Genomic DNA, 23,692 nt, shown 5'->3' on the forward strand with positions numbered 1-23,692 from the left:
GGTTGAGTTACCGAGTTGATATCTAGCATTGTGATACCGATTATCCTGATTGCCATTGTTAGGGTTAGTCAACCCAGGATAGGTCTGGGTAACCCAGGAAAGGTTGATCTCGCTTCGTGATACAGGCCCCTGCACCAGGCAACTGAAAGGGAGAAGATTAAGCTTTTGTGGAAGACCAGCTCCAAAGCTGTCCACAGGTTTATTCAGAGCCAGCGTCCCAGTGTCAGAAGTAACTACAGAAAGCTCTGTCAAGCACTGAAAGAAGAATTTTCTGCCACTGATGACGAGATTGATTCTATGGTTGCAGCCCTCCAAATTAAACATTCACATCTTGAGAATCCCAGGGAATATTACAACCGTTTGAGACACACATACTTTCAGGGCAAGAATGCATCAGGCTTAGATGAGAACCCAAGCTTCAAGTCCTTGTTCTTGCGTAACCTGCATCCTTGTGTACGCACTCATGTTGTACTCATGACCTGTAATAGTATCCCATCCATGCATGAGCTCAGGAAGTTGACACAGGTAGCTTGGGAAACTACTGTCCCTTCCAAAACCACGGGGATACCAACTGAACCTGCCAGTTCAAATCCTGCAGTGTCACACAGATCTTCTGCCCCAAAACACCACCCTCACAACAGCTCGAAGGGGGGTGTGTGAAAAGACACCAGGGAGACAAGACGTGTACCCGCTATGTCCCCCACCTGCGTCGAGATGGCCACCCACAGAACAGAAGCTGTAGAAGGCCAAACTCAGAGATTCTGGCCCAGAACTGTGACCTGCCAAGTGACCAGTCAGATGATGAGCACAGCATCTCTGACATGTCTGACCGCAGTTCAGACGACAGTCAGAATCTTTCAGACAGTGACAGCTCCTCTGAATGCCTCTCTGCCTCTAGCTAGCAGGAGCGTTACAGCCCTGAGCCACCAGCTAAGCACAGGCACTCCAGAGCCTGCTCCTTGTTTAGTCCACCCCTGTACTGACAGTAACACAAATGCTAATCCAAAGTACCTTGTTTCTTGCAGTTACGCAGACTTGAGTTGCCAGCAACAGCAGCAATCTCAGTAGCTCTAAACAGTAATAGCGAGACACCCTGCTATTAGTTTAGGTAGCCTAAAGTCTGATTGGACTGAGACACCACTGTCCAACTTTGCAGGTACACTTGGATTATTTCTGTAAATTCCTCTCAGTTACACCCCTAGTTTCAAACACTAGGTTAGGACACCACGTTATGACTCCACACACACAGTCATACACACACCCTTATCATTGTAGGTGACACCCTCTCTCCATCTCACCAAACACCTTCTCATAACTAACATTCCTGTTCTCACTAACAGGGTGATTCTCTGAATTCGGTGCACTTTGTGTCCCACAGGTTTACCTCAAAGATTTTCATATAAAGTAAACCACAAAATGCATTTTAAAGCAAGAAATGGAAAGATCTATGTGTCTTTGCATTATAACACACAAACATATTTTTAAAAATTATGTTTTGAAAAATTTCATGGGTTGCTAAGGAGCAGAGGTCAGCCAAATGTGCATGTCCCCACTGACCAAAGTTACTTTTTCATTGAATATAAAACAAATAAAAACAGCCAGTAACCCCAAGTTTTTTCTGATAATATAATCATTTGCCCGTCTACTTTAACCCAAATAAAAGAAATCTGAGAAAAATACATGAATTATTTATAAAATAGCACTATTTAATCATGTCCCCCAGTTTTGTTCAACCCCGTAACAGCATACCAATTTCCCCCTTTTTAAAAATAATGGTTCTGTACAACTTCCTCAGCACCCAGGAAGTGACATCACTCAAGTCTTTTCCAGCTCACACTGTAAAGAGAGGTAAGTGTGAGCATACTTTCTTACCTATATTTCATTGTGTTTATCGTCAGATTGACATCGTCAAGCTCAATCTTTCAACACTGTTTCATGCATAAATGATATTTACTATTGTTTGGGAAAAAGCAAACAATAGTGTTGGAAAAATATATTAATTTCTTGTTTTCCTCATGCCATGTGGTGCTCCATACCCTAGCTAATGTGGACTTATGGCTAGTTTTAGCTAAAATCCTCAACCCCGTAACAAAAAAACACTGTTACGGTGTTGAATCATTGTTACGGGGCTGAAGGTTGAACTGTTCTTAAGCCAGCCAGCCCTTTTCTTTAAATGTTATTTCATGTTTATTATTTTCAGATATCAGATGGCTAAATCAAATGCAGAGAGGCAAAGAGAGTACAGGGCGAGGAGAAATGCAGGTTCACAGAGAAGGGAAGAACACCTCAGGAAAGAGCGTGAGCGGTAGAAAAGAGATACTGTTACATCTGCTGCTTGAGTGTGTGTGTGTGTGTGTGTGTGTGTGGGTGTGGTGAGCAGAGTGGTTACAGGTGTGCCGGAGACTGAGCAGAGCACCACCAGCCGCATCTCATTCTGCAATCAACTGCCTACTTGTATTCAGCCCTGCCACATCCACGCTGCCAGATCGTAGCCACTGTTAAGTCAGTATACAGCTCGACTCTAGCCTCTAGTTTAATCCCTGACTTAAAACTTTGTCTGAATCCTGTTTTCCTGTGTTTCCAGTATCCAACCAGCCTGCTCTGCTCTCCGGTCCGCTCTGCTCCACCTGCCCTCACCTCGGACGCTCTGGACCCAGACCCCTTCACCTTTCCCATCCTCCCCTCCGGACTCAGCCCCTCACCCAGAGAGCTAAAATAAACCTTTTGGACTCAAACTGTTTCACTGTCTGTCCGCACTTGGGTCCTTGCTGCCGCCCTGTAACAGATACAGAAGCAGGGAAAAAGAAATCCATCAATGAGCCTGTTTATATGCACACAATAATCAGATAACTGGGAATAATCAGGTAATGGTAATAATCTGATCTGGCGCGTTTACATGCACTTCAGTAATGCAATAATCACAAAACCCTGGTTTACATGATTCAGTCTGTTAGTCGGATTTATGTCCAAGTACATGACGTAAAACTCAAATTTCCTGTTACTGTAGCTGGCGGTAATGCACCTTAACACTGGTTGCCACTCGCCATAATACCGAAAAGAAGAACAAGAAGAAGAAGAAACTTCCTGTTAGTTTCAAAACATCCTGTCTTCTTCACCATGGCAACGCTACACAAAGAGGAATGAGAAGAATATGGAGGGCTTTCATTCAGCAAGCATCTGCCCTTGGTCTCAGCATGATGGGTCCTCCACTCCTACCAAAACACCGTGCTTGCTGGATGCGCGTCCGGAGCAAGGACCGGTGGGAGAGAGTGGTCCTCAAGGAATTCTCAGATCCAGAATGGAGAGAGAATTTCAGGATGTCTCGGAGAGCATTTGTGAAACTGTGTGATCTGATGAAGGATGTCATGACCCCCGATGAGACGACAGTACGTCCCCCTGTACCTCTAGAAATGCAAGTGGCATATTTTCTACGACTTTTCACACATGCGCAGATGTAAAAGAACGAAAGATACCAGATTAAGGGTATACATGCACCGAATAAAACGGACTATTGGGGAAAAAGCTATGTGTGTTTATCCGATTTCTCATAATCCGATAATGGCTTTTATCTGATAAAGCACATTGAATTATGCTGTGTACATGACCACTTGAATAATCTGATAACTCCAGAAATCAGATAATGATCAGTTTATTGTGTGCATATAAACGGGCTCAATGACCTGAGTAAGAGAGCTCAAAGACGTAAGCGGAAGGAGTGGCAGAAGGCTAAAGAAAGACAGAAAAGGAAAGCTGAGATTGACAACAGTGAGCCTATCTCTCTAACCCCTCCACATAGTCCTGACAGTGAGATTCAAGATGCAGTGCAAGCCAGACCAGAGTTCTCACGGTGAGGGAAATATGTGGTTAGAGATAGTGCTTGGTTTTAATTATGATAGCCTGTTTAAAAAACACTGCTATATACACTGCTCTAAACATGATTAATCTGATTATTCTAGTAGCTCCTAAGAAATGCACATTTGTAGGAAGGGAGCCATGGTTTACTCAATCAATCAATCAATCAATCAATCAATCAATCAATCCATCAATCAATCAGTTTTATTTATAAAGCCCAATATCACAAATCCCAATTTGCCTCACAGGGCTTTACAGCATACGACATCCCTCTGTCCTTATGACCCTCACAGCTGATCAGGAAAAACTCCCCAAAAAACCCTTTAACGGGGAAAAAAAACGGTAGAAACCTCAGGAAGAGCAACTGAGGAGGGATCCCTCTTCCAGGACGGACAGACGTGCAATAGATGTCGTACAAACTGTTACTGTTACTGTTTTTAGTAGTGAATTCAGACCCCCCCTTCCACTCACACTCACACTCACACACATACACAAACACATACAAAGCCATGGTGGTCAATTATTGCACCCCAGTGTATATTATGTAATTGCTATGTCACTACTAATGTAACTACTAATCTGTAAAAGTAACGATCCCCTTTCCATGCATTGTATGGTTTCATCTTAGTCATTCAGCAGGCAAGAAAGCATCCAGAAAAGCAAGAGACAAACTGCGTGAAGAAATAGAAGAACTAAAAAGGAAACTCAAACATCAATGTTGTGTCATTCATTCAACCCTGTTACAGTGTGTTCAACCCTGTTACTTGATACATTTTCATACATTTTTTGATAATAATAACAAATATTAGATAAATGTTTGTTGAACTGTATGCAGAGTTTAGAAGACAAGTAGAAAATATATGAAAGCCTAATCTAATGTTTATGTTAAAGTTTATTTTCATGATTCATGAAAACCGCCATATAAGTTCTCATATCCTACTTGACAGTCAAATTATTATTATTTAGAATCACATAAAATATGCTTATAATAAGTTATTTTACACAAGGGACAGATGATTACCAAGACACTGCAAGAATTAGTTTGAATATGTTTTAGAATTATATTCACACAGGAATGAAATCGTCCCGTCACAGGGTTGAATTTAAAACAATCTTAGTGACAAAAAAATTCCTAATAATGTTTGGGATTTCATGCCTAAGGTGGGAAAACGTATTTTCTCAGAGGTTCAAATAGTCCTTCATCAGATGCAATGTTCAGAAACACAGTTATCTGTATTATTTTTTTCAGTAACCAGAGAACCCAATGTGCACCGAATTCAGAGAATCACCCAACACCTTCTGAGAAACTCAAGTTAGTTATTTTACTCCATGCCAGTGTCATTGTTGTTTATCTGGAGTTGTTCTGTAACCTGAAGGTTTTGTTTTGTACTTAGAAACTATTCTTGCTCAGCCAAGATAGATAGTACCAACAAATGCCCAGTTGGTTAACAAACTGCCCAGATGTTACAATGTGAATGGACTGACAAATGAACTTTTCAGCTGTGGACTGAAGATGTGTTTGCCCTCAGGATCACACATCAAGTGCAATCCTCAGACCAAAGGGCAGATGTTGGGATTCACAGGACCACAGATGATTTATCATTTGGTAAAATCATAACTGGAGATTTAAAAGCTGTTTCCTCTGCATGCTCTTTGTCTTCAAACAAAGACAGCTAGGTGACACCCATCTCCACAGGAGGTCTCACCTCACACCTCAGTGAGACTCAAGTCTCACAAGATGATTGGACAGAACTTTTACAGTGACATGTGACTCTGTGATGTCACAGGCATCCTGCAAAGATCTGCTCCCTCCAAGCCTTCTTCCTCTTGTTGCCCTGGAGCTTCAACAGCTCACCCCTCTTTCTGGCTGGGCCTGGAACAGCAGAGGCCCAAACCACTAAAGGGAGGGCAACTGATCACAGACTCTCTTACAAACACAAGGCCATTGCAACCAGCTTTACAGCAACAAGGAACTAAGTGAGTTAGCACCCAGCGTCTAACTCTGCAAGGACCCTCAGCGACCAGCTTCCTCGGATCAGAACCTTTGGAACAAAGGACCCAACAAAGACTGCAGCTGGAACCATCTTCCCAGCCTTCTTCTGCCGGCTAACAAAGCAACACCACCAAGTGACTCTTTCTCCCATCCACTCAAGGATCGGTAAAGTAACAACTGGGCATAGCTTATCACAGCTTTACAGGCTAAGCAAGACTGTTTGACTTGTTGTATGTGATTTGATGCTGTTTACTGAGTTACTGTTGTGATAGACTGCAGTCAGGTCATTGATTAGTTGGCTTCGCCAAAGCTAAGTGTTTAGTTTGCTAATACTGTTCACAACAGATTCTTGCACACAACTAAACAATCTCTGCACTAATCCAGACCGTTTGCAACACACGTCACATTGACACAGACTCATTAACAAACAGGCTTTCAACAGAGCTACATCCAAACAGGCATCTCAAAGTTCCCGCTTCTTTTCCTTTGTCTTTGTCCTGACGACACGGTCAGACAAACACCTCCCCCGAAACTGAAGCAGCCCTGATTTGGCCATTTTGGTAGTTCTGTGTTGTCAGCCATTTTGTTTTGTAGGCCAAAGGGCTCCTTGATCACCACACACAACTTTGTCTTTCTCTTCTTTCTCTCTCTCTCTCTCACACACACACACACACACACACACACATACACACACACACACACACACACACACACACACACACCAAGCTTGTACATAGTTAGTTAGAATTTGTGTGTTTTGGTTTGCTTTGCTAATTTGTGAATAAATATAATTCATGTCTGCTGTCTGTTTAATGTTGCACAAGACTGAATGAATAGTCAACCTCTGCTGCGTCAAGAACTCCGAAATCCTTCAGGTGTTACTGTTAATTTTGGTTGTTGTCATTAATTTAATTATTAATCAAACTCCAAATTAATAGTTTAGCCTATTTTATGAGACTGATATCTTTAACTGGCTATCATTTTTCCCTTTACGGGAATGGTGCCCCACGAGGTGATTTAATGTTAATTAAGTCACATTATTTAACATAATTATTAATTATTAATAATAATTATTAATTATTTCTGATAGCCAATTTAACCCCAACATATTTGGTGCTGCCATGTGAGGTAAATATATGTTGACCCCAACATTGTGGTTATTGGGATCTGCACCAGGTTTCTTGAGTGTTGGGGTGACAGCAGCTGTTTTGAGGGGTGAGGGAACAATTCCAGTGGTGATGGAAGAATGGATTATGTTCATGATGAGAGGGGCCAGAGAGGGAACGGTGGCTTTAACAAGAGCAGTTGGAAGGGGATCTAACTGGCAGGTTGATGATTTGGATTTTTTGATCAGACCAGTGGTTTTGAAAACGGAAGGTAGAGCAAATGCTGAGAGGGACTGGGGAGGGGACACAGAGGGGAATAAGGAAGAAGAATTGTGAGAGGAGCTGGGAGCAAGTTGCTGATGGATGTTATGAATATTAGCAGTAAAAAAGGATAGAAGGGTTTTACAAAAGACAGTAGAGTACATCTGTGGAGGAAGTGAGTCCGGAGGTTGAGTAATGTTGCTGAGGAGTGAAAACAGGGTCCTTGAGTTGCCGTCGTTTGAGTTGATGAAACCAGAGTAATAGGTGGATTTAGCCTGTGAGATGCAGTCCTTACAGTGGAGAATGTGGTTGTGATATATTTCCTTGTGCACAGTGAGACCAGTCTTATTGTAGAGGCGTTCCAGTCGGCGTCCTTTGGATTTAAGTTGTCTGAGAGCGAGAGTGAACCAAGTGACAGATCTGGTTTTGAGTGGGACAACATAGTCCAGGAGATTATGAAGAGTGTTGTTGTAATGGAGTACCAGTTCATCAGGGGTGGAAAAGCTGTCTGTGTTGGGGAGGGAGCTAATGCCAGAAGACAGAATGTCCAAATTAATGTCCTTAATATTACGGAAAGAAATAGCGCGTGGGAGATTGATTTTGGAAAGTGCAAGGTTGGCGTTGAAGGAAACTAACATGTGATCAGAAAAGAGGAGGGGAACTGCCTTACAGTCGACAGGAGCAAGACCTGAACAGCATATTAAATCCAGAGTATGTCCTTTTGAATATGTTGGGAAGTTGATGAGTTGCTGGAGTCCAAAACTGTCAATGCAAGATGTAAAAATTTCTGGTGAGAGCATTGCTGATATTGTCCATGTGGATATTAAAGTCACCAAGGAGTAATATGTTTGGAGAGAGTGTGGAAAGATGTGTCAGGAATTGAGCAAAGTCATTTAAAGCTCCTTATTTGGTTTAGGGGGACGGTACACGGTGGCAACGATGGTGGGGATGGGGCCAGATAACTGTGAGGTGATGGACTCAAATGTGTAGTAGGCAGGGGTAGAAACCAGCACTTCTCACGGTAGAGCATCGCGAGACCTCCTCCCCTGCCAGAGTCACGCGGTCGACAGCTGTAAATAAATCCGGGGGGAGTGGATTCATTAAGTGGAGTAAAATCATTGGGCAGTTGCCACGTTTCTGTTAAACAGAGAAAATCAAAGTTATGGTCCGTGATGAGATCCTGTGTGAGCTGACCCTTGCTCGTGAGCGAGCGACTGTTTAACAGTCTGAAATTGGCATTGGTGTTATCATGCTTGTGAGATGAGGAGGCAGGGGCACTCAGTTTCATGTAGGAGAGGTTATTTTTATTTACAGCTTTGAAAGTGGACTGAGGGTGGAAGGGTCTGACAGTTACAATGGTCGCAATGGGGAAAGCAGCAGCAGAGGGGTGTAGTGACAGCAGGGGCCTGTAGGGGGAGTAGATGGAGACAGTGGTACACTGAGAAGGCACAGTAGAAGAAGAGGGAGGGACCTGTGTGAGTGAGTGGGAGAGGTGAGTAAACAGTCAGTCAGGTGGGTATGATTGGACGGCGTGCTGCAGGTTGGCTTTTAACATGTAGCTGCTGAGTCTGTTTGGATGGATACCGTCGGGTTTTAACAAGGATTGGTGATTCCAGAACAAGTTGAAATTATCTATGAAGCCTACACTGAGCGCCCTGCAGACAGACTGGAGCCAGGTGTGGAGCTGGAGGACTCTGCTGAACTCTTCGATCCCACAGCCGTGAGGAGAGAGCGGTCCACTGATGAAGATGGATTTGCCAGTGCTGGTTAGGAACTGTAGGAGTTGTCTGAACTGTGATTTGGTCACCTCAGAGTGTCGAAGGGACAAATCATTAATTCCAACGTGAACAATAATCCTGTGGATGGAGGACAGCAATGTGTTCAGCAGATCTGGGAGTTTTGCAGGATGACGGGGACTGTGGCTCCGGGGAAACAATGCGTTATGGCATTAAAAAAGGGTTTGTGTCGTGTTATTGAGTCCCCAATAATTAAAGTTCAGTCAGACAACTCTGGATTGAATTTAGCATTTTTATTGAACATAAATATACTTACATAATAGCATATACATAAATATTTGCATACTGAAGCAGAGCATGAATAGTTTTAGCATGGCTGAAGCAAGATTGGCGTCAGGCTCTATCTCAATTTATTCATTCCCTGAAAATGATCTGCATGACAGACATTACAGGGAATGAATAGCAGACCCCCAACAGCTTGAGATGCAGAGCCTGACGCTGCCCAATTATGAGAATGGTGGAGCATCTACCATAGAATCAGTCCTGTCAGTCTATTAAGCCTAAGAGGACAATTAGCAGCAAACCCCTTCCCAACAATCCACCAGATACAACCGTAATGTGCAGCTGAACATTTACTGAAGCCGGATTACAGGGCATGAGCACTCATCATTTTCTGAGCCTGCAGAATTTCATTTTTGTTGAAGCGAATATATCTGACGTAAGCAGCCGAAGACCATCGGCCCAGAGACTTAAGGGAGGGCGTGGGCACGAGCAGCGCTGCAGTTGTAGCTGCCCCAATTCAGGGGGAGGGAGCAGTGTACGCCACTGGAGACAGTCCACAGCTCAAGCAGAGTTCACGCAGCCTTTCGGAAAACCAAGATCTGGTCATGGGCTTGCTGCCATCAGTGGTGAAAAGTGGGTCACTCAGAGCAGGAGCAGGTCGGGTTTTCAGGCAGCTCAGCAGGAGGCGAATAGACAGAAAGCAGAATTAATTTTTGCAGTCAGCACAGGCGTTCCTTTGTTCATCCCATCTGTCTTAGAATGTTTTAAATAAACAGTGAAATGATCAGATTCTAATATTAAATCAGAAAAACAGAGGTCGTGCAGAGGGTTGGAGAAAGAGACCAAGTGGTGAACTCGCCACACCTCATGAAACCATGAAACGCCCTTAAAAGAACGGCTTCCAACATTTTGTTAACGCCGGGAGTGAACAGCCTGGATCTTAACTTTGAAATCATCCCGTGCACCAAGGAGAAGTGAGAGGTAAGCGTTTATCATAGCCTGGAGGTCGCTCTTTTGAGGCCGTTGAGAAGCAGGTGAATGCTGGGATGTGTTAACAGGCGACAGACTGAAGGATCTTGACAACAAAGATGAAACTGAATGCCGGCTATCATGGCTTTAATGGAGAGAGGCTGCAACTTACGGGACTCCAAAGAGTGGACTATAAATGTGCAAATGAAGGGAATATTGACTGGCAAGGGTGGGCAAGCAAAACGAGCACAGAAAGAAGAGAAAAACCACCAAGCAGAATCATAAGTTTTTAATGTGTTCTTTGATAGACCTTTCCTCATGTATTTGGCAGCAGAATTTAGCAGAGAGGGCAGAGGGCCTTCGCATCCTAATCTAGAATGACTTGAGAGAACGGAGGGCAGGGCAGGACACTGGGCTTGGCGTTTGGACACAAGGTTTTGATTTTCTGAAATCTAAAACGAGAGAGAGCATCAGCTACACTGTTGTCATGACCAGGAATATAGACAGCGCGCATTAAAAAATTACCTGTCACGCATGTCCAGGTGAGGCGTCTGAGAAAACGATTGATTGTGGGCGTCTTAGAGCGCCCTTTGTTAATCATGTTAACAGCAGCTTCATTATCACACAAGACTACAATCTGTTTCTGAGACCATCTGCTGCCCCACAATAAGGAAGCCACAACAATTGGGTACAGTTCAAATAATGCCGTTGATTTGCAGTCTGACGGTAAATTGAGCATTTCCTCAGGCCAAGCTGCAGAAAACCATTCGCCCTTGAAGAACCCCCCGAAACCGACAGAAGGAGCGGCATCTGTGAAGAACTCAATCGAAGCGGAAGTTTTCTGATGCGTTATTATAAAAAAAGAAATGCCGTTCCACTGATCTAAAAAGACGAACCAAAACCGAATATCAGACAGGCACCCTTGATCTAATATTATCATATCCTGAAGATTTTTAAGCGTTTTTGACAGGTCAAGCAATCGGGACACAAACGCACGCCCTTGAGGGATAATTCTCATAGCAAAATTAAGATGGCCCAACAGAGAGAGAAGATCCCTTTTTGAAACTGAAGCAGCTGAGGAGAATGATTTTAAAATATCCCTAATGCGACACAATTTCTCTTCAGGGAGAGCGGCTTGCATTCGTACACTGTCTAACATGATACCTAAAAACTCGATGCCCGTACTGGGACCGACAGTTTTTTCTTCAGACAGGGGCACTCTGAGAGAAGAAAAAACATTTCTGACAGTTGATATGCAACGAGCTGGGGTGAAGACGTAAAATCGACCACTAGGAAATCGTCTAGGAGATGCAGGACAAATGGTAATTTATAGATATTAAACAAAATCCAGCATAAAGCCTCTGATAGTGTGTCAAATATGCGAGGGCTGCTTCGGCATCCGAAGGTTAATTTAACTGCGAAATAAAACTTGGAGCGTCACTTGACACCAAAAAGATGCCACTGGGAGGGATGGAGCGGCATCACTTTAAAAGCATCAGTAATGTCAGCTTTCCCTAGCCAAGCACCTTGCCCTGCAGATTTAAACATTTGAATCGCGTTGTCAACTGTAGCATAGAACAGAGAGAATGGAGCGAGAGGAATAAGGCTATTAATACTCGTATAACTCCCCTCCAGTTGAAAGCACAAGCTCAAAGCGTTCTTGGAGTAACGGGCATTTATTTGCACATCCATGATATCAAACATGTGATCAAACATGCCGTCCAACATGCCGTGAGAACTAGATAAAATAAAAAAACACACACCATAATGAGTCAAAGGTAATACAGAGCATTCTCATAGAGAATGATTAAAACAGTTTACATATACATCCAACGAAAACGTGAGCTATCACGCAGCTATCGCGTGAGCTTCATTAGCATATCCAATTAGCATACCTCATCGGCCACGTTAACTCAAGGGAAGTTAGAAATGAAACTTCAGGCTTAACAAGTCTTCATGTAGTCCAAATCTTGGTAAAATGCACAGCAAAAGAAAACTTAAAGATCACAGGTGCTCTGCTCCTCCTGGCACTGCATGCATATACAGGTGTAGCAACAAAACCGACCCGACCCACAGCAACAAAAGAACATTAGTTCCTCTATAAAAATATAAGACAGATGTATGTTACCAGATTTTATGTTCCCAATTGTTTATCAAGTTATTTATTTGTATTTATTAACAAATCATATTCTTTCCTAAAACGTAAATTATTCTTGTTTTTATCTCAAAAAATATTAAATGAACTTAAACTGTATAATTGCCTCTGATGGCAGCTACAAGTCAGAACAGGACCATTATGAGGAGCGGACAAATCTATGATCAGATGTTTTTTCCCCGAGTATTTGCGAGTAGCTACACCTATGGGGCTGACCCTGAACGGACTAAAAGGAGGTTTGGAAAATGGACCTATCATGAACCCTTTCTTAATCTCCTTCTCGAGCAGCTCATCTACAGCCTTAGGCTCCTTAAACGCTGATTGCAGATTTTTACACACATGAGAAGTCTTAGGAAGCCAACAAAGGCCGGCTAAAAACCCCTGAACAAGTCCAGTTATTAGATAATTGACAAAAGATCTGATAGGATGATTTCTGAGAGCCTTAGAGAGAGCCGGGACATTCACAGGCGTGGAGGGTTGAGCTTGAGCAGAATCTATTTCTCTGATTTTGCAGGACGCACCCGTCTTGGGCACACAGATCTCGGGTGGCTGTCTGCGCACCAGCTGCAAATATGCAAATATTTACAGTTGTGGTAAGTACAGACATTTTCGTTAAAATTGATGCATATAGGAGTATTATTGCCAGGTAAATAAGGCAGTTTTGTGTGCAGCAGGACCCGTAGCTTTGGAGCCGAGGAGTACTGGCCTGAAACGCAGTCTTAGGACAAAGAGTGGGGCCGTGGCTAAATGATCCGCAGATAGAGCATGATAAGGCTTGATGTCCGGTGAAGTGTCTGCTTATTAAAGCTAGATCTACGACCGACCAGTCTATCTGTTGATTAAATTTCTGGATGTACATAGCGGATTTAGATGAAAAACTCTTGTGGTACTCGTAGAAAAGAGCCCCTCCGTATGACATAGCCAAGTCAGTGCGTTCAGGAAAGACTTCACAAATAGTGTCTCTAAAGACGCCAAAAGCCACATTGAACTCGGCTAGTGTCAGTGATTTGACAATCTAGGGTCATTATCCTTTAAAGACAGAGAAGTCACCGCAGTCCACCATCTGTTTATCTGATGTGTCAGAAGCACAAATCAAAATCTTGACCAGATTAACGTCCTGCCCTGCGAGAATCTGTTTCCTGAGAACATCAGGAATAGCCCCAGCTGGGGACAGAAACGGCACACCCGTAGTTGGCGCAGGAACTGCAGTTCCCAGAGTCCTCCGAGGCAAGGACAGGGGCTCGGCCGATGACATCGAGGGTTTCCCGCACGAAGGGAAAGCGGAAGTGGAGCCTGCTGTGGTGGATTCGAGCACAACAAGACGATTATTCACGCTGATTAAGGAGGATTTAATATCGGACAGAGCCGACAACAGTTCATCATTCGGCTGAACAAACGCCTGAGTGGAAGACAATTTCCCCTTCTTGCGGGAAGTGTAAGTAGACTTCGCTGCGTGTTTTTTGGCAGGGACTTCCCCCTTCTTGCTTTTTGTGGTGGGGCCCTCAGGCTCTAGATCTTCAATCGCACTGGGAACGTGCTCTACAAGAAACTCGAACAGTTCTTCATGACTGAGGCCGCATGGAGCAGAGATGCCGCCGGCATACAGAGTCTCGAGGATCCGGATCCTGGGCCAGTCGCTCAGTTGCTCGAGAACCAGGCGAGAGCTGCGACGAGGAGCTGCGGGAAGGGCTCCCTGATCCCCAGAAGGAGAAGGCGCTTCGTTGTCGGTGTCTGGGATTTCCAACAACCTGCCTTCGCTTCCTGACTCGGATGAGACGGAGGACATGATGGCAAGGATCAGAGGCCCCAGTAACGTCAAGATGAAAAGCTTCATAGGCAGCACCATGCAGCAGCGGCAGCAGCGAGAGCAGCAGAAACAGCAGGATCAGCAGCAGCAGAAACAGCAGCAGTAGCACCATGCAGCATGCAGCATGCAGCAGCAGAGTAGCAAGGAATGATCAGGTAAGCACAGGGGTTTAAATAGCCCGCCCTATCAACTGAGGAGAGCATGTGGCTGATCAGCTGATCAGGATTGGCGCACTTGAGTTGTCTGCCTGAACTAGCTCCGCAGGCTTCGCATCATTAGTCGGAGGAAAAAGGGGGCGAGTGGATGCTGAATGTGGGGTCTCACGGCCGGATGAGGTGGGAGAAGAGGTCGGTGGAGGAGACTTCACCAGAGGCGATGAAGTGGCTGGAGAGGGACCGACAGAGAGGGAGGTGGGAGCTCACTGTGGCGCCGGTGTAAACAGCGGCATGTAGTGGAGAGTCTTGCAGAGAGAGGTGCGCTCATGTATGACGATACACACACACACACACACACACACACACACACACACAAAATGGCTTATTTTCGGTATAAAAAGTTATTGGAGACTGGATACTTATTTTTTTACCTTTTATAACAGTCAGTTTCAAAGATTAGTAACAGCATTGGTTTTGATGCAGTATTAGTTTTGTGCAACCCTCTACATAGTAGGGATGGGTGACGATTTTCGAATTTCGAATAGTCGTTTTATTTTTGAAAAATTGATTTTTTAATGCGACTATTACTATTCACCGTCTTATTTCCCCCCTTTATTTGACATGCAATTCAGCTCCTAACTGCACGAGGGCAGTATAGGATTGCTACAGCGGTTATTCGAAAAATTGTCGAATAGTTGACATGATTTTCGAATTGTGTTTTTGCTTGTGCTGCCCATCCCTACTACATAGATTTGTGCATAGAAATGATTTTCTGGCTGTCATATATGATTTGCAGATGCACAACAACCATGTTGTAGGAGCCATTTTGTTTTTTTGTATAAGAACTACAAGGCGTTGCATTTTTGAGTTCAGTCGATGACGTAATCACCACACGTCTGTCATTAATAGAAATAGGCACAGGTGTGTGAGACCTGTGGACGCTGAGAAGAGAAATTGTTTTTCAGCTGCTACAAGCGCTCGTAAATGATGTGTGTATAGAGCCTTTTGCTTCATGTCATATATTTTTCATTCATTGATACTTGAGCGACGTTTTTTGTAGAATACCTTGATAAGCGCTATTTTTGATGCATGCATGCGTATTTTATTTTGTTTGTTGATAGAGCGCACTCACGCACACGCACACACACACACACACACACACACACACACACACACACACACACACTCATTCACCCCACGTACTCATTTATTCAACTATAAACCAAGCCGGACCTTCAAGCAAGTACTCGACCAATGTAAGTAAACAAATGTGGACCTTTAAATGAAGCGTGTTGGAGACTGTGCCTTTAGTCCCTTAAATGAAAGTCAAGACACATATGGTGATGCGCCAGCACCATCTGCTGGAGACACCAGGTTAATTCAAGATCACCCAGGCCTGTGTGTCATTCTCTGCTAGGACTTTGCATTTGTCACCGAAAATAGAAAAATAATGATTACCTGTGTCAGCAGGCTCGTTCGAGATGAATTTCGCCAGGCAGAAAGTGGACAAGAGCCGGCGGCTGCAGCGCAGATTAGGGGAAGAAAAAAAAACCACACACCAAAGGACTTATTTTCAGTATAAAAGTTATTGGAGGCTGAATATTTATTTTTACCTTTTGTAAGTCTTGGATGTTTCAAACAGCATTGGCTTTGATGCAGTATTAGTTTTGTGCAACACAGTAAGCTAGTTTCTGGCTTTTATGTAGCCAGAAACTATATGGAGGTTATCAGCATATTAGAGACAGAGAGAGACAGAGAGAGAGAGAGCTTTGCACACTTACCTTGACATGTCAGTAAAACAAAACATACGGCCTAACCCTCAGAACTACGAGGAGTCTTTTGTTTGGAGTAAACAAACAAAATTACGCACGGCGAGGCGCTCAGCCTCATGTCTCGCCGGTGTGCAAGATTAACTGGTGATAGAGACAGATGTGGTGTGTGGGCGTGGCATTTGAGAACCCGTTATCAGCTAACCAGGAAATAAACATTGCGATTACTTCGCGTCTGTATTTCATTCATCTAAAGCTGTCGTTTGCAACATTATGATACAGTATACTGGTCTGGACATCAGTCACATTAACGAGTCGCTGTTTCCACTGATATCGTCCAAAGACACGTTGAGCCACGGAGACATCAAGCCAAGACGAGAGCCAGGAGAGCACGATTCCCTGTGACATTCAGCAAACACTTCACAATAATAAAACCTGAATGCATCCAAAATGTGAGCGGGTTGATATGTTATAGTCACACGATATAAGTCTATAGGCTACAATACTGACGTTAGTCTGTGCCTCTGATGATTAGCGTCTCCTACACCTGTGCGCACCTGTGCATCCAAATCACTTTAAAATTAGAGTTCACAGTCATGTGACATGTTTATGAATGAGCTGAAATGAACTGTAAAGAATATCACTGTGTTGAGCGACAGTAAAGTGTGCAGTCTTTATCATATATCATTATTAATTCCATATCAAGTGGATGTGTGAGCTGTCTGTTTTCCCACAGCCTGTGAGTTACACACACAGTCACAAGTGTGTGCGTGTAGTGTGTAGCAGCTCACTGTGGGAACATGTGACCGCTCAGATTAACTTGTGATACTATCATCCATCGTGTTTTACACCAAATGCTACAACACACTTTACTGTCGACAGGAAGTCTTCTTCAGTGTGTAACTATGGTTACGGAAGTGGCGTTTAAGTGCACAAACAGAGCAGGAGTGTGAAAAACTTATGCACATACCTTTGCTGGTTTCTGTGCTTTTCTGTATGCACACTTGTGATCTGATTGGTAATTGAGATTTTGCCCCCTCGTGCACACAGTTTTTACTGTTGTTCACAGTGCCTCTTTGTATGAACAGAGTATATTATGCATATGTATATCTGTTTTCGGTGCATCTAAGCTACTATTAGCTGTGACATACTTTCACCTGTGAGTTGGTTCTACATTTTATGGCGGAAGTGTTAAGTGTTTTTCACACTCCTGCTCTGTTTGCTTCGAGCGTACTTAAACGCCACTTCCGTAACCATAGTTACACACTGAAGAAGACTTCCTGTCGAAACGTCTGTGTGCTGGTACTGCCATCCAAGCTGGTTTATTAAACTTACCAAAAGGACATTTGACAGTGCTGGCGTTTTTACCCTTTGTCAGTATCATAATGTTGCAAATGACAGCTTTAGATGAATGAAATACAGACGCAAAGCGATCGCAATGTTTATTTCCTGGTGTGTACCAAGGCTATTCAAGAGAAGGCTGAGACACGGGGTCAAACATGGGGGGATTGCACATGCGCAGTAAAATCTGGTCTGCACTTCCTCAAAGGCTCAGTAGATGGCGTGAGACCGCGGAATAAGGGGGATGTGCATGCATGTCATTTTCAAAGCTTATTACTGGACTGTCACTGGTGGCCTGCGTTGTGGGTGAGAATGACAGAGATGCAATTCCAACAACTTCAGGCAGCCGCCGTCCAAAAGTCCAAGCAGACCACACCAAGCACACTCCTTGATCGCCTGAGCGGATCCTGCGCTTTTTATCTAGCGCCCCTGCTGTCACCCTCCAGCATCGCAGCTCAAGTTACACTGAGCATGTGCAATCCCCCCATGTTTGACCCCGTGTCTCAGCCTTCTCTTGAATAGTCCTGGCTAGCTGACAACGGGTTCACAAAGGCCACGCCCACACCACATCAGTCACCAGTTGATTCACACACCAGTTAATCTTGCACACCGGCTCTTGTCCACTTTCTGCCTGGAGAAATTCATCTCGAACAAGCCTGCTGACACAGGTAATCATTATTTTTCTATTTCTGTTTTCGGTTGTGTGTATGTGTAAAAGATCATTGTCATTATTATTATTATTATTATGTGAAGTCCTGCAGCAAAGATAACACACAGGCCTGGGTGATCTTGAATTAACCTGGTCTCCCCAGCAGATGGTGCTGGCGCATCACTATATGGTTGCTGTGCATCTGCAAATCATATATGACAGCCAGAAAATCATTTCTATGCACAAATCTATGTAGCGGGTTGCACAAAATTAATACTGCATCAAAACCAATGTTGTTACTAATCTTTGAAACAACCAAGACTGTTATAAAAGGTAAAAATAAATATCCAGTCTCCAATAACTTTTTCTATAAAAAATAAGCCATTTTGTTCCCCTAGCGGACGAAAACGTCCCCAACATCACACAAGGGTTAATGTTAGCTAGGTAGCTACTGTAGCTCTATGCTAACAGGGTTGATGCACAGTGAAACACAAGCTTACAACAGGTACGGTGATAAAAGCACGACAGTCACAGGCAACATTCAGCGTCAGGTCGACCTGCTGCCACAGATGGGAGGACTGTAGCACGACCACAGGAGCAGCTGTGATGTCACCTGATGGCGCCTTCATGAAAACTGAACAAACAAACATGTTATTTGTTGTGTGAAGAATGAATCCAAATGAATGGGTTATGAGCTCCCTCTGTTTATCTGTAACATCACTGAAGAACAAAACTCTTGACATACAACAAGTCAGCTGGGAATTGATCCAGAGTCACAAGTGAAGGTCATGTTTCTGTGTCTGGTCTGTGTGAGATGGTATTAAACAGCAGCTTCTCTAACAGCTGATGAAACATGTTGGGACTTTGAGACACCAGCCTGCTGTTACACTTTACTGATCCTCCTCAGTCGCATCAGAGTCGTGTTCACTTCACTTACTGCTGCTACAGGAAGTGCATTGTCTTCAGTTAATACAGGCCTAACCAATCAGATCCACTGCTGACTGACACCTGACATCACAGCGTGTCATTTAAAGGCCAACGCTGCCATCTAGAGTCTGAACTCTGGACCTTCATCATCTTTACTTCAAACAGTAGGAACCAATCAGCTGTCCACTGTCACAGCCTGGGCCTCACCTGCCATGTCAACTTGTCACAGGTGCGTGATCTGCTGAAACAACAGAGAGAGGCACACCAGCAGCTACTAAAGCAACAAGACAACAATTTTAAAAGCTTTGTGCAAATCCTGGTTGACTCCACTAACAAGAGAATGGATGAGATGATTAAAGAGGTCCAAGACCTGAAAACCAGTCTGCAGTTCTCCCAAAAGGAAGTGGATGAATTAAAAGAAATGGGAAAAGAGCTGACTAACAAGAACAAAGAAGCACACACAGACATCAGTGCAGTGTGTCAATCAGTCCTAACAATGAATGGCAAAGCGGACTGACCCTCGAGGGTCAGTGCAAACAGAACAATATCATAACTGATGGCATTCCCGAGTCTCCACGGGAGACCTGGGAGGAGTCAGAGGTCGAGGTCCGGGAGGTGTTCGCTGTGAAGCTCCAGATGGATGAGAAGAGGACTGAGCTGGAGCGGGACCACAGGACGGGAACCAACTCAGGGGACAGACCCAGACACATCGTGGTGAAATTCCTCCTGTTCAAGGACAAAATGGCAGTGCTGGGAAGACGCCATGAACTGAAAGGGACTAACATCTTCGTCAGCGAGGACGACACTGAAGCAGTACGCCAAAAGAGGAAAGAACTCATCCCGCCATGAAGGCCGAGAGGAGCAGAGGGAACATTGCTTTCATTACATATGACAGACTTATTGTCCCCCCCTCCAAAAGCCTGAGAGAATGGAGCAACAAGCCAATATGGGTTTGTAATTTGGTGTAACTTGGTGGACACACACACACACACACACACACACACACACACACACACATTTTGTTGTTGTTGTTGTTGTTGATTCATCACTGCATTATGTCTGTATCTGAAACCCTTCCTAACACAGGACTCAAACTAGCCCACATTAATGTGTGCAGTCTTAGAAACAAGGTTCAGGACATCAAGAATGTGCTGACATCAAACAATATTCATATTCTGACCACATCAGAAACTCATCTACATGACTCCTTTGACGATGGATCAGTGTCAGTAAATGGATATAACACCTATAGAAGGGACAGGGACACCTCTGGAGGACGAGTTGCAATTTACATCCAAAGTCACGTTCCTGTTAAACGCAGAGAGGATCTGATGTCAAGCACTGTGGAGACACTGTGGCTGCAGCTTCACCTGCCTCACTCCAAACCTCTGTTACTGGGATGTTGTTTCAGGCCTCCAAGAGCTCACAGTGAATATTTAGATGTTTTGTGTGAAATGATTGTGATGAAAATAGAGAGATTTATTTAGTGGGAGACTTGAACATTGATTTCCTGTCATCAAGCTGTTCACTGGAAAAGAAACTTCTTCATGTAACAAACACTGTAATATGGATCAGGTGATTAATCAGGTTTTCACTAATAGCACAGGAGTCACATCATCCACATGTATCGATCACATTCATACTAATGTTGGAGAGCTGTGTTCAAAGGCCGTGTCTGTACCTGCTGGATTTAGGGATCATAATGTAGTAGCTATATCCAGGAAAGCCAAGGCACCTGAGGCTGCACCTGAAATAGTGTTCAAGAGATCATACAAATCATTCTGTTGTGACTCGTGTGTGGAATATTTGTTGGGCTGATGTGTGTAGAGAGAGGGATCCAGATGCTGCACCTGGTGTTCTTATGACATTGTTGTGTCCTGTGGTTGATAAACATGCACGTGTCAGGAAGCTGACTGTCAGGGCTGTTAGTGCACAGTGGACTGATTAAAGAAATGTATGGACGAGAGAGACGGGGCAAAGGTGGCGGCAGTTAGGTCTGGCAGTCCATTAGAATGACACACATCCTGTAGAATTAGAAACAAGGTCAGCAAACTGAACAGAAAACAGAAGGAAATGTATTATGAAAGTAAGATGTATAATATAAAGCATGATGGGAAAAAGCTCTGGGCTACACTGAACAATATCATGGGCAAAAAGAGCAATTCAACACCATCCTTCATTGAATCAGAAGGTGCGTTTATTACTAAACCTGTTGACATTGCTAATTATTTTAACAATTACTTTATGGACAAAGTGAGTAAATTAAGGCAGGAAATGCCCAAATCCAGCTGTGAGTCATCCTATCAATGTATAAAGAACAACTAATGAAGGATAAGAACTGCACCTTTAACTGTGTAAAGTAAGTATAGAAGAGGTGGACGAATTATTGCTGTCCATCAATAATGAGAAACCAGCTGGTATAGATCATGTAGATGGAAAGCTATTGAAGTGTATGGCCAGCTATATTGCTGCTCCTATTTGCCACATCTTCAGTTTGAGCCTTGAATGTAACGTCTGCCTCCAAACCTGAAAGAGGCCAAAGTCATTTCATCACCAGAGAACAGAAGAAATGTCTTCACGGGCTCTAACAGCCGACCAGTGAGCCTGTCACCTGTTCTCAGTGAACTCAATTGTTTTTGAACAAATACAATATTATTTCTCTGTGAACAATCTGACAAGTGACTACAGCACGCTGACAGAGTGGGTCACTCAACAGCCACAGCACTAACACAAGTGACAGATGATTGGGTGAAAGAAACTGATAAAAAGAACATTGTGGGAGCCGTATTGTTAGATTTTAGTGCTGCATTCGATGTGGTGGAGCACAAGATATTATTAAATAAACTGAGGTATTATGGCTTTACTCAAACGGCTTTATCATGGATGGAAAGTTATCTATCGAATAGAACTCAAAGAGTATTCTTTAATGGTAGCTTCTCTGAGGCTGGACAGGTTGAAAGTGGAATTCCACAGGGAAGTTTGCTGGGTCCATTGCTGTTCTCTATTTTCACCAATGATTTTCCATTTGCTCTTAAGAAAGCACATATGTTGCTGTATTCTGATGACACAACAATATACATTAATGCACCCACAGTTAACGGAATTACGAACACCCTGAATGAAGAATTGTAAATAGTATTAGACTGGGTAATCAACAACAAACTAGTCTTAAATATATCAAAAACTAAAAGCATGATATTGGGTCCAAATTACGCATTGAGCTCTAAACCACAGCTAAACCTGACACTAAACAACATAGCTGTTGAACAGGTGGAAGAAACAAAGCTGTTGGGTGTTATTGTAGATTGTAACTTGTCATGGACGAGACACATAGATGCTGTTGTTGGGAAGATGGGAAGGAATATATCTGTTATTAAAAGATGCTCATCTTTTCTGACACCACAACTGACCAAGCAAGTCCTCCAAACTCTAGTACTGTCAGACTTAGACTACTGCTCAGTGATGTGGTCAGGTGTGAACAAGAAGGAGAGAGGAAAGCTGCAGCTAGCTCAGAACAGAGCAGCTCGGCTGACACGTCGAGGCACACTAAGGTCTAATGTAAATAAAATGCATGTCAAGCTCTCCTGGATGAAAGTCACAGAGAGGCTTGTTGTGTTTAGAAATATTAATGTGTTGAAATGTCCCAATTGTTTATGTAAGCAACTGACACGTAGCTCTGACACACACACACACAAGGCATGGTTGCTATACATTTCCTAAAGTTTGGACACAATCAATGTCAATCAATATCACACACACACACACACACACACACACACACACACACACACACATGCACACACACACCTATAATTATGTGTATTTATGCTATTTTATTATTATTATTATGAGTTTTTTTTCTTTCTTTGATCTCATTTATGTATTTTTATTATCTTGCATTATTATTATTGTTGTTAATATTATTTCCTTTGTCTTGTAAGTTTACTTAAACAGTGGGAATATTAGTATGGATCACACTGTCATTGTAAATGTATACTGTCATGTTTGTTTGTTAAGTGTAGCTGATGTCCTGCAACACCTAATGGGGATCCTAATAAATAAATAAATAAATAAATAAATGTGTTACAATAAGTGTGCTAACCTGTCATGTGTCAGGTCAACAGTGTCATGTGTCCAACACTTGGGTTGATGATCAAGGACACAATCTTGACATGATCATGTGACCCCACACATCTCCCTGGGACTCCACGGGAGGTCATGACCCCTCAGTTTGGAACCACTGGACACTTTTGATGACATTCAGCCTCAGGATGATTGACAGCACCAAACAGCTGCAGAGGTGAACAGCTCGTCTGCTTGACCCTCAGGTGTCAGCTGATCAGATCAGAGCTGTCCTCAGATTGTGTCTCCACTTACCTCAGACACTCTGTCCACAGTCACAACTGTAGCAGCTCATCCACTTGATGATCTGTGTCCTTGATCATCAACCCAGGTGTTGGACACATGAACTGTTGACCTGACACATGACAGGTTAGCACAGTTATTATGAGCCATCCTGAGGGGAACATGGATGATGATCATCACAGTCCATGTAACAGATGTTGAGATGTTTGACAGTGGAGGACAGACTGACTCTGACGCCGTCTGTTTGACTGAAAGATGTGGACGAATGTGTAAAAAGGTGAAACACACTCCAAACACTCCAGTGTTATTAAGATGGGGGGGGGGG

Source organism: Epinephelus lanceolatus, chromosome 22 (assembly GCF_041903045.1).
Source record: "Epinephelus lanceolatus isolate andai-2023 chromosome 22, ASM4190304v1, whole genome shotgun sequence".
In the NCBI taxonomy this organism is placed as follows: Eukaryota; Metazoa; Chordata; class Actinopteri; order Perciformes; family Serranidae; genus Epinephelus; species Epinephelus lanceolatus.